The following is a 15289-nucleotide window of genomic DNA, read 5'->3' on the forward strand; positions in this document are numbered from 1 at the left end:
TTATTTGAAGTATGTTTTGAATTGACTTAATTGATAATGTTTATTCATGGTCCTTTTGGAAACCATGTTTGAAAGATGAATTGAAAAGAACTCACCTTGTTTTACTATGTTTCCAATGAAGTTTGACTTGAAAGCCTTTTGACTTCAAATGAAAGTTATAAAGTAAATGTTTTTGTAAAGGGAGTCTTATGATAAAATGTCTGAATGATGAAAAGGATTCTTCGCCAAAGCAAGGTTTCAATGTGAAAGGATAATTCTCGCATTGAATCAAATGAAATGTTTTAATGAGCTATTCCATTGAATGATGATTTGATGTTAAGTTATACAATGCTTATGTTATTTGATATCTAAATGTATTCTGTGGGATTGACCTAGCACCAAATCTACCATGTAGATGGGGACTCAACCTAAGGGATCCTTAAGTAAAGTCTCATGTTGCATTAACTATGCGCCAACATAGGGGCCCTTGTCGGCTATTTAGGCTAGTGGATCCACAATTAGCCCTTAAAGTTAAAGTTAAAGAAATAATTAAAGTTGATAGAGTTCTACCCGAGAAGTAGTCTCCCCGTGCCAACGTAGCTCGCATGGTCTTAAATGTAGGTTACAAGCACTTTCCCACAAAATAAATGTTTCAAAGTTTCATATGATGATTTCTCAGGGATGCATTCACTTATGCATATTGCATATAAATGTCTTGATGTTCTTTCTTATATAGCATGCTCACATACTTAATACATTCAAAGTACTAACGCATACTTCTGCCTACATGATATCACCATGTAGGAACCATCGTCTCTCCATACTATCCTCCATGTGGCTAGATTGTTCGTTGAAGGCTACCACTATTGGTGAGTTCCCTTGGTTCGGAAATAATACCCCTATTTCCCTTCTAGATTTTGTTATATTCAGACACTTGTGTTACATTTTGGTATTTTGATTTAATCTTGAGGGTGAACTAGGGGCATGTCTTAGGCCCCACCAAGTCTTTAAAGTAGAAGGTATAGTTGGGCATAGTAAATGATATTATGTTGACTTTGACACTTATTGAATGTCAAATCCCTTAGTCCCGATATCCCATTATGTTTCCTCTTGAATTGTTTATCATTTTCGATGAAATGCTGAATGAATGCTATGAGGCTTGGCTGAGGTATCTTCGGATGCTTTATTCGCCGTGTTACGTTTAGGCCCTAGGCTTGGATCATGACATTGCCCTTCCAAACGCTACTTTGTCTTAGCTATTTGTTTTTAGCCCCCCCCCCCAAATTCTTGTTGTTCCCTTATTTTCTCATTCTTTCTTCTGAGGAGTGATTTCCACTTTTTTTTAATGTTATTCTTTCGTTACAACTCATTTTTTCATTTATTTTCTTTTTCACTTGCGGCCACAACCCATGCTTTTGTTTTCTTCTCATCCCCCATTCTTTTCATACTCTAACTTTTCTGCTTTTCTTTACGATAGCCACTCTCAACTTAGGCTTTTGGCCTGAGTTGAAGTACATAATCTCCTAGGAGAGACCAGGGAATTGAAGTACATAATCTCCCAGAAGAGACCAAAGCCAAGATAAAGGTTCACAAGCTAAATTTGCTTATAGTAGCCACCCTCAACTTAGACATTTATCCTAAGTTGAGATACACATTGTCCTTGAAAGGACCAGGGCCAAAATTAGGATTCACAGACAGAAAGAAAAGGTGAATTGTGTTTAATCAAGGAAAAGGTCTATTAATAGTCAAATTTCTGGTTCAAAGGTAACAATTTCATTTGGTTGGTTTTGTTTAGGCTAAGTGACTTATTATCAACAAAGGCTCATGATCCTGTCCTAATCTAGCTATCCAATTTTTTTTAGTGAGACTAACCAGGCAAGTTGTAGCTTACAAATGCATCAATCAAACTACATAAATTTAGCTCTCACACACACATGGCACTGATCTTATGCTATTTAGTACTAATTAACACAGTCATAACCAATATTTGACCAATAAATCACTATATATAGTGTTAAAAAGATCCCAGAAAATCAGTTATCACCTTTGAGATGCATTCAGACAATCATTCAGAAATTTTTGAATAGGGGTCATTTTTTTCACTTTCATAGCTACAACAAACTCCTATAGGCACTTGTATTCACACAAACAACCTAAACATACCAGTTCTACTAGATAATATACCTTCATAGATAAGAAACATGGCATGAAAAACTCCAAAGGGTTTCAGGATGGCCCACTCCCCACCAACATTTGTGCATTGTCCCCAATGCACTAAAAAACTCCAAAGTTTAAGACAAGGGAAGTGATCATGCCTACGATGCCCTAGGAATCTATAGTGGGTTACCTTACTACTCAAACTTCATCAAGTATCCACATGTGTTACCTCCCATGAAGAGCTTGATTTATTACCGCAACACAACATCCATGAGCTGCACTATTTCTCCATTGTTGGATTCTAAATAGTGTCAATAAGAAGTGCACCATTCTTTCTTTGATTCACAATGGCTGACAATAGCCCCATTTGTTACTCCAACTTTTTGATAAAGGTTGAGTGTAACTCTACCACTTGGGTTATTTTTGACATGTCGCCCTTCAGCTCCTTAACATCAGCTTTTGTAGATTCTGTTTTCTACAGTACTTTAGTCAGTATCTCTTCTATCCTTGAGCTACTCTAGCTTCACCTTTCTCTTTGTTTATCGGATGCACTTAAATACAACTCTGATCATTTCTATATTTCTCCTTGGTATGCCAATTACCTTGATTGTGGTGTTCTACCCTATCATAATATCCATCCCTTGGAAAACTCCGACCTTGATTTCCAAAATTATGAGTCTGAAAATCTCCTTGGTTGTTTATCACAGCTCAATTTCTCAGGTCATGATGGTACCTATCATAACACCCCGATAGGTAAGGTAAACCCGTAATCTAAAACTGCAAGTACTAGGTGTTAGGGGAAATACCAAACAGAACTAAAGGTAACCAAATAAATACCAAAATAAGGATGAACTAGATAAATATATATAAAATTAAATCTCTCCCAGAACCAAGAAGTCACTAGTACGGAGTTACTACCAAAATAAAATGAGTACAAGTCCCAAAAATGGAGAAAAATATATACAACACTGGCTAGTCTTAAAAGTACAAAAGACGACTATCCAAGCTGAAGGAGACAAAAATAATCTCAAAATGACATGTGCTCACCTTGGTCTCCAGATGTGGCTGCAACAGGCTCGATCTACCAATGATGATAGCTACTGCTCAGACTTACATCACAAAAATAGATGCATAGTGTAGTATGAGTACAAGATATAAGGTACTAGTAGGCATCATATGTTGACTGAGAAGGAAAGGTAAAAGCAATACAAAAAAGAGAAATAATCCTAAACAAGAGTCATAATAAGCATCTAAGGTAAGGGAGGTAACTAACCAAACAAACAGGAAGATACTATCTAAGAAGACTACAGCTAACTATACCCTACGGACCACCATAAGCCCAGCTGGGACACTCGTGCGCAATTTAAAATAAAACTCGGACGAACCCCCATGAGCCTTCTGGGTACATAGAATAGTTACAACTGCCAAGGCGACGAAATGCGAATCCACTTGAACAAATATATTTCTATAGAACCAATCTTCTCATTTACGATCAACACCTTTTGGAGCCCTTCTTGAACGAATATATTTCTATGGAAAAATAGAATATCTTGTAGAAGTCTTTGCTAAGGATTATAGGAATTAAGAATCTTTGATGCCAAGAACTGAAGAAATATACCATCCCTGAACCAAAAATCTCAAAGAATCAGTTAACCATGAATACTCTATGGTTTGAGACCAAGTTTGGTACCCGAATGCTCGCCTGGATTCCAAAAAATTGGTCAAGGATAGGACTGGGACCCGTATGCTCACAATAATATATTGATATGGTGGAGGCCGGGACTAGGACTCGGATACACCATACTAATAAGTTGGTAGAGGCCGAGACTAGGACCCGAATGCTCCCAGATGGGATTCCAGAACGGAACCGGGACTGGGACCCGGATGCTCATAGATGCTCCAATCGATAGTTCTAAATATTCTCCTTTTCAATTGGATGCGAACAATTTTTGAGGATCTCCTCCATAATGAATTAATTGGTATGTCACCAGAGCTTCAACCAAAATCAAAATAAGCCAAACATGAAGTCTAGTATCATCGATGTATCTTAGAAGTCGCAATCATAGGAAATTATTGATAAGATAATTCATGAGAGAAAAGTTACCTCCTAGGTAAGGCCCAACTACCAGACACTAGTTTATGATGTCATTCTACAAGGATCTAAGCCCGCTGGAGAGATGCCGGAGCATCTAAAGCAAGTTCCAACAACCTATACTAAGGTCAATATGCTCTATAACACCAAATAAATGAGATCGATGCCACTTATAGTACTAACATTTAATGGGAGAGATCACATACTTTCAATTACCTAAAAAAGGGATAAAAGCCTAAAACATGATTTCTAACACCTAAGATATACAGATAAGCTACCCAACCTAAATTCTATCTATCTCAACATGATTTCACATATTCTAGCTCCATCTAAAGAAAGAAAAGTGGTAGCCTACCTGTAGGCCGATCATGTGTACTCCAAACTACTTTATCGAAGCTTTTCCTTTCTGCACAGCTTCGAAACACTGGCTCGCTATCAAAAATAGACTCACAATGTAAGTACGATCGTTATCACATTAAATTCACAATATTTCGAGATGGATCAATTTTGGGGTCAAACAAAGAAATGTGAAACTCACGTATGGGGTTCTAGATTTGACCCCAAAATTGATCCAAGGCAGCACCCCAAGCTCAAATAACAATTTGAAACTTAGCTTGGGGTTGTGAAACTATATGAGATCAAGTGCATCAAAAATCCCACATTTAAGCTAAAAGTAAGGAAGGATAGTGTTTAGGGACAAAAAATTACAAAAAATGAATCCCCCACAATCAAAACAAATTACACAACGATGATCCTTCTGGAAAACGGATATAAAATTGTCAAGAAATAGAACTCCAAAATTCACAACAATCTCAACTCAAAAATGCTAAAGAAAGCAGATAAATCCATGAATTTACCTCACTCGAAGCTTTCACTCAAGATTCTGAGCTCACCAAAGGATTCCCCATGAATTTTCCTTGAACTTAGGTCTTTGAATCGCCAAAATTGCTGCAATATTGAAATATAAATCATGTTCCAAAGATAGAGCTTTAAAATGAATTTTGGACAATGAAATAACCCCCAGGTGTTGCTTAAGAAAACCCCTGATGGTTTCTTAAGAGACCACCTCATAGAGGCAGGCCTCGTTAAACAAAGGGTTATTTTAGCAACCACATGTCGCTTTGGCGATAGCCGCCCATGGGGCTTGGTCACTTTAGCTACCTCCTGGACACTTTGGAAGCACTCGATTTAGCGACTAGGAGTCACTTTAGTAACAACATCAGACTCAACTAGAGCAAAAATGGACTTGGCATGTCTAAATTCTCCGACGGAGTCTCGAGATTCATTTAGAATCCTGTAGCTACAAACGAGATATGCTACCCCAAAAAAATTAATATTTTGGACTCAATGGTGCATTAAAAATTCTCATATGAGGTCATTTTAATAAAAAGTGGGTCCCACACCCAAATGCCATTTTGAGACTAATTCCACAATGGGCATCTAAATTAGACCGAAAGCCTCGAAAGGTGAACAAATGGTCGTTCTAAATCAAATTTGACATTTTAAAACAAACCGTGCTGTCAATGTTTTCATGTGAATGCATTTTCCAAAAATGTTGACCATAGTCAACCATATGCTAATTTTCTAATGCAAAAGCATCAAATGGCCCCAAACTCAGACTGAATTCCTCGATGCTCATGCCGACTATGCTACTTGTCTAATTTTGCCATTCTAGAGCTGATCGAACCATTAAAATTCTATTCTGAGGTTGTTTTTCTAAGGTTATAACTAATGTCAACTTTTTAAGTTATAAAGTTCTAAAACAGGGAAATGGGCCTAAAACCTAAACAAACAACCAAACGACCGATCTAGTGGCGCCAACAGGTCATAAATGACATCGGTTGCTCTATATGAATGCTCTAAATGACAAAAAATAGCAGAAACACCAAAATGACCTAGAGGATCATTACATTGTTCATGTAATTTTCTTATTCATCACCAGATAGGTCATCATAGAGACCTACAGTATCAAAATCTATTACCTTTTCCAAAACTTTATCTAGCAATCATTTGGTTAGCAAGTCCATCTGGGACTGCCTATGGGCGACGGCTTGATCACATTCCTCTTCTCTTTTTTTTTTGCTCTAGTGACATCTCAAATGGGAAGCCAAAACCTCCCATATTAGTTTCTCTAGTGTACCAAGCTTTGTTATTCTTTGAGAACTGATCCAAAATTATTGTGGCTTCCTGAAATATCTTCGCCATGAATGAACCTCCACAAGATGCATCAATAACTATCTTAATCACAAAGTTAAATGATCTATAAAATAACTCCCTCAAGTGCTCATCTTTCAGATTATGATTTGGGTAGTGCTTAAGCTTCTGCCTGAATTTCTCATATGTTTCATTCACCGCCTCAGCGGGTAGCTGCTTGTGAGCATTTATCTCATCATTGATTGGAAGCTTCTTAGCTAGTGAGAAGAACCTCTCTAGAAATAATTCCCTCAGCTCTCTCCAAGTTGTGATAGAGTCATGTGGAAGCATGTTCTACCACTTCATTGCCTCCCCAGATAGAGACAATGGAAAATAATGCAGTCGTACGACTGATTGGCTAACCCCAGGGATTTCAGATGACTTGTAGGTGGCGATAAAGTTCATAAAGTATTGGTTGGCATCATCACTTGCTGCTCAGCTAAATAATCTTTTTAGGTTCAACCTTTACAGCATAGTGCTAGTGATAGTGAACTTCACACCTTGAGGTACATGGGAGGACTATAGCTCCAGTAGCTCCCATGCCATCTGTATCAGCAGCATCCTCACTTAAGGTAAAGTTTACATGCCTCTGACCTCTTCCCTTCAATACATCATTAAGTTCATCCCTGATGCCATCACATCCCTGAATTGATTATCAACAAGCTCTCTCAGCCTTTGTGCCTCATGGTCTTGCACATTCATTTTTCAAATTAACCTTTACAGTTCAAGATCATAGGGAAACTGTGGTTCACCCTTACTACGGGGTGTATGTCATGCACTACATGTTCCCTAAAAAAACAAAAACAATAAACAAAAAGTAAAATTAGGAAATAGAGCTATAAATTGAATTAGAAACTAATAGAATATTTCAAAGTTGAATTCCTCAGCAATGGTGACATTTTTATAACGTTCAAATATACCTCTCAAAATAAATATAGATGAACATTAGCAATATATTTATCCAACTAAGAGTTGGGGTTGATCCCACAGGGAATAGGTTGAAACAAGTCTATTAGCTATCACTTTTTAGTAATGACGAGTAAATAAAATTTAGTTTGCAAACTGTATGAAGACTAGTTTATTCTTATGTTCACAATGGCATATAACTTAATAGACAACTTGTATTCATGATATCGATCAATGTATTGCATGTAAAATCTAGCAAGTCAGGTAATATCTAATTCACCTCCTGTTCCTTCTTAGATGTATCTCATACATCTCCTCACATTCTCAGAATGTATAATTTACTAACCCTTGGTCTGGATCTCAGAGTACTATCTCTTCATGGTCTTAAGTAACTTAGACGATGTTTTATCCCTACTTTCGAAACCAGACTCTCCGAATTTCTATTGTGATAATCTTTTCCTAACCACTACCTCCCTCCCGGGAAAGCAATGAATACGGGTAAGTTCTACATATGTGCATTTACTAAAAAATACTTTTGAATGAATAAATCACACTACATGCAATAACAAATCACGAATATCAATTCTATGTTTGCCTACCTAGTTAATTCATCACGGTTCTCACAACTTTAGTTTTGGGATTAGCCTTACATAATTATAATGAATAACTTAATAAAATATGATTAAATAATGTATTAGGAGGATTACAAAGACCAACGAATCAAACTCACATTTGAAAAATAAGACTTAGATTGAATTACCAAACAAGAGCCAAAAGAACTAAGTTGTTGTGTTGTTCTTCCAAATCTGTCCAGTCGTGTAACTTCAAGGAATAAAGACTCCAAAATAGAGTTTAGGTAGTTTAATGTAGCCTCACAATAGTAGGAAAATCATACCCTAAAAATATAACAAAGGTGGTTATTTGTAGAAATCTAAAAGCTAGTCCTAAACGAAGAGAAGCCAAGTTTCTGGGCATCTAATTGACACTGGAAGAGCACCACCATGGCTCATGGTGGTGCATCGTGGTCCTTGACTTGACTTTTGGTGTCTTTCCACCCAACCACGGCACCCACGACATCCAATGGTAGGCACCACAGCTCGTGGTGGTGCTCCTTGGTGTGTGCCTTAGCCAAATTCTAGGTTGCTTCTCCTGGGAGACTTCTTCACGACTGGAGGCTTCTCTTCTCCGCCTGTGGTGTTTACCACAGCCCTTGAAGGGTATCGTGGTGTGCACCCTTCATCTAAACAAGTAGCTTTTAGCTCCAAGTGTCCAGTATAAGGTACTTTATGGCATGGTGAGGTTCATTGTATTCTTTCTCCTTGCAAGTTGTCGTAAAACCACACCAAGATCAAGTTATTTTAGCACTTCTTAAGTATTTTGATTTTCTTGTGCTCTCTTCTCAATACCAATATACCACCTTAGCCAAATTCTATCAAATTTCCACATAAACCCATCCAAATATCCTCAACTCAAACGCACTTCAGTTTCCCTAAAAACTAAATAAAAATGCATATCAAACTAACAAATCGCGCTTGAGAACTTATACTAATTCTTATATTTTGGGCATCGTAAATGTCTTCTTTTGAAAACATATAACTGACTCTGCCCTAGATACTTCTGGGAGAGTCACACCACGATATGTGGTACATCCAAATATGAAGGAACAAATACCGGCGATTCTAGAAAAATAGGGAAGACACTCCCAGATATGTTATAAGATGTTTCGAACACCACCCGAATAGAACCATTCCATGACTAGGAATTTGAAAAAGGATTCATTCGAGGAAGATTGCCGTTCAGGTGAAGCAGTCATAATAACACTCAAAATTTTAATAATCACTCTCGAGCCACATGTCCACCTGCTCCAATTAGTTTCAACTAAGGTATCAAAATGTAGACACATGTTATGAGATAAACTTTTGAGTATCCATGTGTACCATCATTTCACATTGAGCCTTCAATATATTTCTTAGCCTATAGAATTGAGCCTTGCAAATAATAAAAGGCATCATAAATCTTAAGAAGCTTTTAGTAATTATCTTTTTCTTCCCCAATTTCGTAAAGACCCTCCAGGTAATTTTTGAGTAAATGTCTTCTTCTCATTATTTAGAGCATTTCTATAGTGACCCCAAATTATTTATGACTTAGTGACAATGATTGTTCAGTCGCCTGGTCATTCATTTATGGTTTATGCTCGTTTCCCTATTTTGGATCTTTTAAAACTTGAGTAGTGGACTTCAGTTAAAATATCAAGTAAATAACCTCAAAATAGGTTTTTGTCAGTTGACATAAAGTAAATGACCTCAAAATAGATTTCTGATGGTTCTCTCTCCTCCATAAGGATCATTTGAGCCTAGTAGCATAGCCGGCTTGAGTTTCAAGGCTATCAATGCATGTTTGTACCATTAGATGTTTTAGCCTTTAAGTTTTGACCTAAGTGTGACCTTAGTCAAAATTCTTGATAAATGTCCTCGAATGAGAATTCCTTTAGTGTGGTTAGCTCTGGAAAATTGACTTTTGTCTAGAAGGACCTTTAGTTCGGGTCCCAAGGCTTCTGGTTTGAGATTGACCACTTATATGAGATGTTTAAAAGCTTACAGGACTAGAGTTGACTTTGGTCAACATTCGAAGAATTATTTCTCATATGAGAATTCCATCAGTGTCATTAACTCCAAAATGCTAAGTTTGATCTAGTAGAGTAGTTGGCTAGAGTCCCAAGACCTTGGGTGATTTTAATTTTTAAGTAAACTGTTGAGTTCTATGCCTAAAAGGGTCCCGAGGGGGTATTTCAGTCATCAAAAAATCTTTTTTTTGAAAATCTGATGATTCAATTGAATCTAAAATATCGAATTTAGTCAGGTAGCATATCTGTTTTATATTTATCAGGTCTCAAATTAATCACGAGGGTCCATTCAGAGACTTTGAAAAATAGAAAATCTCGTGTTGCCACTACAGACCTTTAGCGATGAAAAAATAAGCTTTTAGCAATGGGAAATGCCTTTTAGTGATGAGATTTTTGAGTTATAAATTTCGAATTTTCAGCTTTTTTCCTCATTTTACAAATGCAATTGTGAGAGCTCTAGACCTAAGTTTTGGGTGATTCAAGATGCGTATTGTCCGAAATTAGTGTGGCTATGTATTGTAGTGTCGGGGAAGTATAGGGAAAGTCTGATTGAGGTAATTTATGTCATAAAAGGGCTTCCCAAGCTCTTTTATGGTAATTTTTGGATAATTTTTATTGGTTGGTTTCTCCCTTTAAAAACATTGAATTGTGTCCCATTTTGGGACACAAGATTATTAAGTGAATTAGGACCTTTTCATGGAGTTTATTTTGGGATTTCCAATGTGGTCCCATAATTTTGTTTTAGACCTAATTATGAGTCGGTCTTTGATTATGGAAAATTTGGTGTCGAAAAGATTGTATTCACTTTAAGATACTATTTTTGATACCATGGCAGCATTCCGATGCTACATGGAAGGGAAAAGCCCCGAAGACTTAATTTGGATCATGTGCGATCAGCTTAAAGGTAGGCTACGACTTCCCTTTCCATAGATTGAGCATAAATATGTAACAATAGATTGATTTGGGTGAATTTGTTGGTGGGTTTCTAGATGATCATGTTTTGCTTATTAGAATTCTTGTGTTATGCCTTTTTAAGGTTTTTCGGGCATTGATAGCGTTTTAATTACTTTAATTGAGCATCCTTACCTTGTGGTGTGACTTTTATAGGGTTTTTGGTTATTATGGTTGCATGTTTTGCCTTAGTCTAGGTTTAGACTAGTTCTTGCCAAAAACTTGCATAAATTGGAGTTGTTAGGCCTTATTATCACTCCAACATCACTTAAGATGGCTTAACTCCCTATAGACTGATCTATAGCAGACTTAAGTCTGATAGTATGAGCCTTACATAGGCAGTAACCCAACTCTTGAGACCTTATATCAATAATTCCCTATATTCATTGGCTCCTATCTATTTGGTCCTTGTTCGAAGGCCGCTCATTGATTCAGGTTGGATTTTGTTTGATCATGGAGAGATTTATTAATGGCACTCTGTTTAGAGTTCTTCCCTTGATGATCGTCTTGATGATGATCCTAAATCTAGATGACTAATCTCTATTCGTGGTTCAATTCACTGATTTACCATATCAGGTTATGGTTAAAACCAATGCCTTGGTATCTTTAGCCATGGTTAGAGCATTCAGGTATCTTTAGCCTTGGTTAGAGTCGTTATCTATCTTCACCCTTGATTAGAGTCCTCGATTATGTTCAACTTGGTTAGAGTATTTATCTATCTTTATCCTTGGTTAGAGTCCTCACCTATCTCAACCTTTGTTAGAGTACTCGGATCCTCAGCCTTGGTTAGAGTACTTAGCCATCTTCAGCCTTCATTAGAGTCCTTAACTACTAGCCTTGGTTAGAGTCCTTTTCTACCTTCATCCTGGTTAAATTCCTCAGCTCCTTCTTCGCTTCGGTTCAAGTCCTTAGCTCTTATTCTGATCCAATTGAAGTCTTGGACACTCAGTTGATTTGGTTCAAATCTATGGAAGTTTATGGTATTCTTGGAATTACCTTAAGTTTCTCTTTGTGGATCTTAACTCTTTTGTGCACCTATCGGGCTTATGGGGGTCTGTTTACTTAAACTTGAACATGAGTGTACCCTCTAGGGTTATGGGGGCCAGTAGGATTTAGTTAGTTGTATCTTATTCTTGTCTTTCCTTAGTACACACACACATATATATATATATAACTCATGTGCATACCTGTTAGTTTCCCCCGTCTTGAGATTTCTGTTGTGTTTAAATTCTATCATTTCATTACTTTTACTATTCTTTCTCAGTTGGCCTACGATGCCTACAACGTATATGTTGTTTTGGTACTCATAATACACTCTACATATGTTTTTGTGATGTAAGTCCGAGCACTAGTTACCAGCACTGATTCGATCCTACAACCATCTGACTTTGGAGATGATAGTGAGCACATGGCGTCCTGCATTTACCTCTCCTTTTGTATATAGTTGACTAGTCTTTTGCTTTTTGAGGCAAATATGTATTATTGTGGTTACTTTTGAGACATGTATCCATTTTATAGCAGCTATATACTTGTGATTTCTATGTTCTAAGAGGGATCTGTATTTATATATATGTTTTGATTTTCTTCTGCGTGAATCTTTTTTATTTCTGTAAGCTGGTTATTTTTGGTTTAGTTTCTACCCTCAATCCCATTATTTTTAGTTTTGGAATACGGGTAGGCTTACCTGCTAGTAGGTTATAGTAGGTGACATCATAACTTAAGAGATCGGTTCGTGACAAGTTGGTATTAGAGCCAGAAGTTCACTGGTCTCTCTTATACAAAGCTAATGTCTTGTAGAGTCTAGTAGATCGATACAGAGATGTCCATAACTGATCTTTGAGAGGCTATAGGCTGTCGTTCAGAAGATTTCCCTTTTTGTGTCACTTTTGTGCAGTATGTGTCTTATTGGTTTCGTGGAATCTCACTTATTTCTTTTTGTCACAAGATGGCTTGCACATAAAGTTGAGTATATAGGATTGATTGTAACACCCTGAAATATTCTAATTTAGATCGGTCAGAAATCCCTGAGAAAGGAACTAAGTTTTTATACCAGAAGGCTTGTACTAGTGCCATCTACAACCCATAAAAACTTCTAAAGACCGTAGGAGGGACTCATAGAGCCCTATCATGCTTAATGAAATTTTCGATTATTGAGACTTTTTCTACGGCCCATAGAAGTTCCTACAGACCATAGGAGTTGTCCGTAGAGGAAACTCTGAGGAACAACCTAAGAATTATTCTAAGAGACACTTCTTACGATCCATAGAAGGGTCTACAGCCCATAGAAGGAACTCGTAGACCCAACCTTGCAATTCTAATAGCTACTAGAATGTGCACCCATTTCTATAGCTAGGGTCTACGACCCGTCTAAGAGTCCACGCCTCGTAGAAGGATTCATAGATCTAATTTCCAAAGAACATATGTGCTCTTTGATGAGTCGTTCTTACGACCCATAGGTGGATCTATGACTGGTAGGAGGGATCCATTGACCCAACCTTGTAAATTACTAGAGGTCCAATTTTTGACCCCCATCCTCCACTAGAGGTCTTCTATGGCCCGTAGGAGTTCCTACGATCCGTACGTTGACCCATAAATGACCTAGAGTCAGTTTTAATGAGGGTAGATAGTTTGGTCTTTCCCCCTTTCCAAACTAAAACCCAAACATTTTGGGACTAGTTTTGGTCCCAATTAATACCCTATATGCCTTTTCTTGATTAACATTTTAAGTACCTAGAATAAGAATTGAGAGGAGAAGAAGTTAGGGTTTAAGCGTAGTCATTGCGTTCTTCACGTTTTGACTAGAACATCATTTTTCCAAGTATGTAAGGCTAATCACATCATTGGACTGAGTTCGTCCTCGTGCCTTACATCTATATTCCGTTCATATGAGTTCAAGCTTGAATTTTAGTCCCATTATATTGAGGTTTCGAGTGAGTTATGATGTCTTTAATTGAGTTCTTTGTATAATTATTCAATTGTGATCATTCTCATAAATTCAAATTCTTGAATTATCTGTTCATGCTTACATTCACATGAATCCTAGTTCAGTATTTACAATTGCTTTTACTATACATAGTTTTGAGTTGAAGAATGGCATACTTTCATGTCTTGATTGAGAAAGAGTAGTGAGAATATTATATCCCTTGAGTTATAAAGCTTTACATTACTGAGTTTTTGCAATTATTTATCTTAAGAATGAGTTGAGGAACAAAAGCTATATTTTAATGCATTTACTGAGTTTGACAAGTATAACTATTTTTAAGAGAATATAGTGAATTTGAGAAGAGTAAAGTTAAACTGAGTAAAGTCCAATGAGACTAAATAAGATATTATTTTGAGTATTTTCACTCACCTGAGTTTATGAGAATTATTCCATAGTTTGAGAGTAGTATTGAGCACTGATTTTCAACCATTTTACATACCGTACATTACATGTACTTACGTCTTTCAATTCTGTATTATTTTATAATGCATATACAGGTGCTAGAGAACCTCAACAGACACATCATTGAAGATCACATTCATCTTGCTTGTTGGTGAGACCTCCTTGCTTTTGGAGGAGCTCTTTTAGTTTTTTATTGTCAAGTATTATTAGTTTGAGATAGTCGTGGGTCTGTCCCGGTTCCTATCTAGTGTTATTAGAGGCTTCATAGATGGAGTAGATGTTTAATTGAGTTTTTTAGAGATTTTGTTTGAAATATTTATCTACTTATATTCATAGTATTTCTATCATATTATGACATTTTTTCTAAGTATTTATATTTTCTCACTACTTTTTAACTTTGTATGTAAAGTTAAGTCTTCTCCTTAGTTGTCAGTAAGGCCAAGGGTTCACTTGAGAACCAACAATGGTGTCTGAGTGCCGGTCATGCCTAAGGTGTAGACTAGGGGCAAAAAAACTTGGTATTAGAGCACAGAGTTCAATGGCCCTAGGATGTTTATGAAGCCGAGTCTAGTAGAGCCCTCCTTATTGGTATGAAGAACACCTCATCTATAATGAGAAGGCTACAGGACTTTAGGAAATTATCTCACTTATTTCATACTCCATGTTTGTGCGATAGGGTTTAACTCTATAAAAATCTCTTCTAACTCGTGTGTTTATACATTTTTAGATCATACCTCTAAAATGCACTATTAGTTAGAGGAATGTCGCCAATGCTGAGACCCCATCTACTACAAAGCCTCCATCACTTGGAAAGTAGATAAGGAACAAAGCCTGAGTAGCTGAGTTAGAGAATGAAAATAGAAATCAAGAGTGAGAGGAGCTTTCACTATGCTCATATAATTTATGGTTGTCTCGTCAGGCCGTCAAAGCATTACAGTCCCTACCTCTAGTTTTCAAGATCCTTCAGCTTCTATGAGAATTAGAGACTTCTTACGGATGATCC

The sequence above is a fragment of the Solanum dulcamara genome, chromosome 4, assembly GCF_947179165.1.
Source record: "Solanum dulcamara chromosome 4, daSolDulc1.2, whole genome shotgun sequence".
Lineage (NCBI taxonomy): Eukaryota > Viridiplantae > Streptophyta > Magnoliopsida > Solanales > Solanaceae > Solanum > Solanum dulcamara.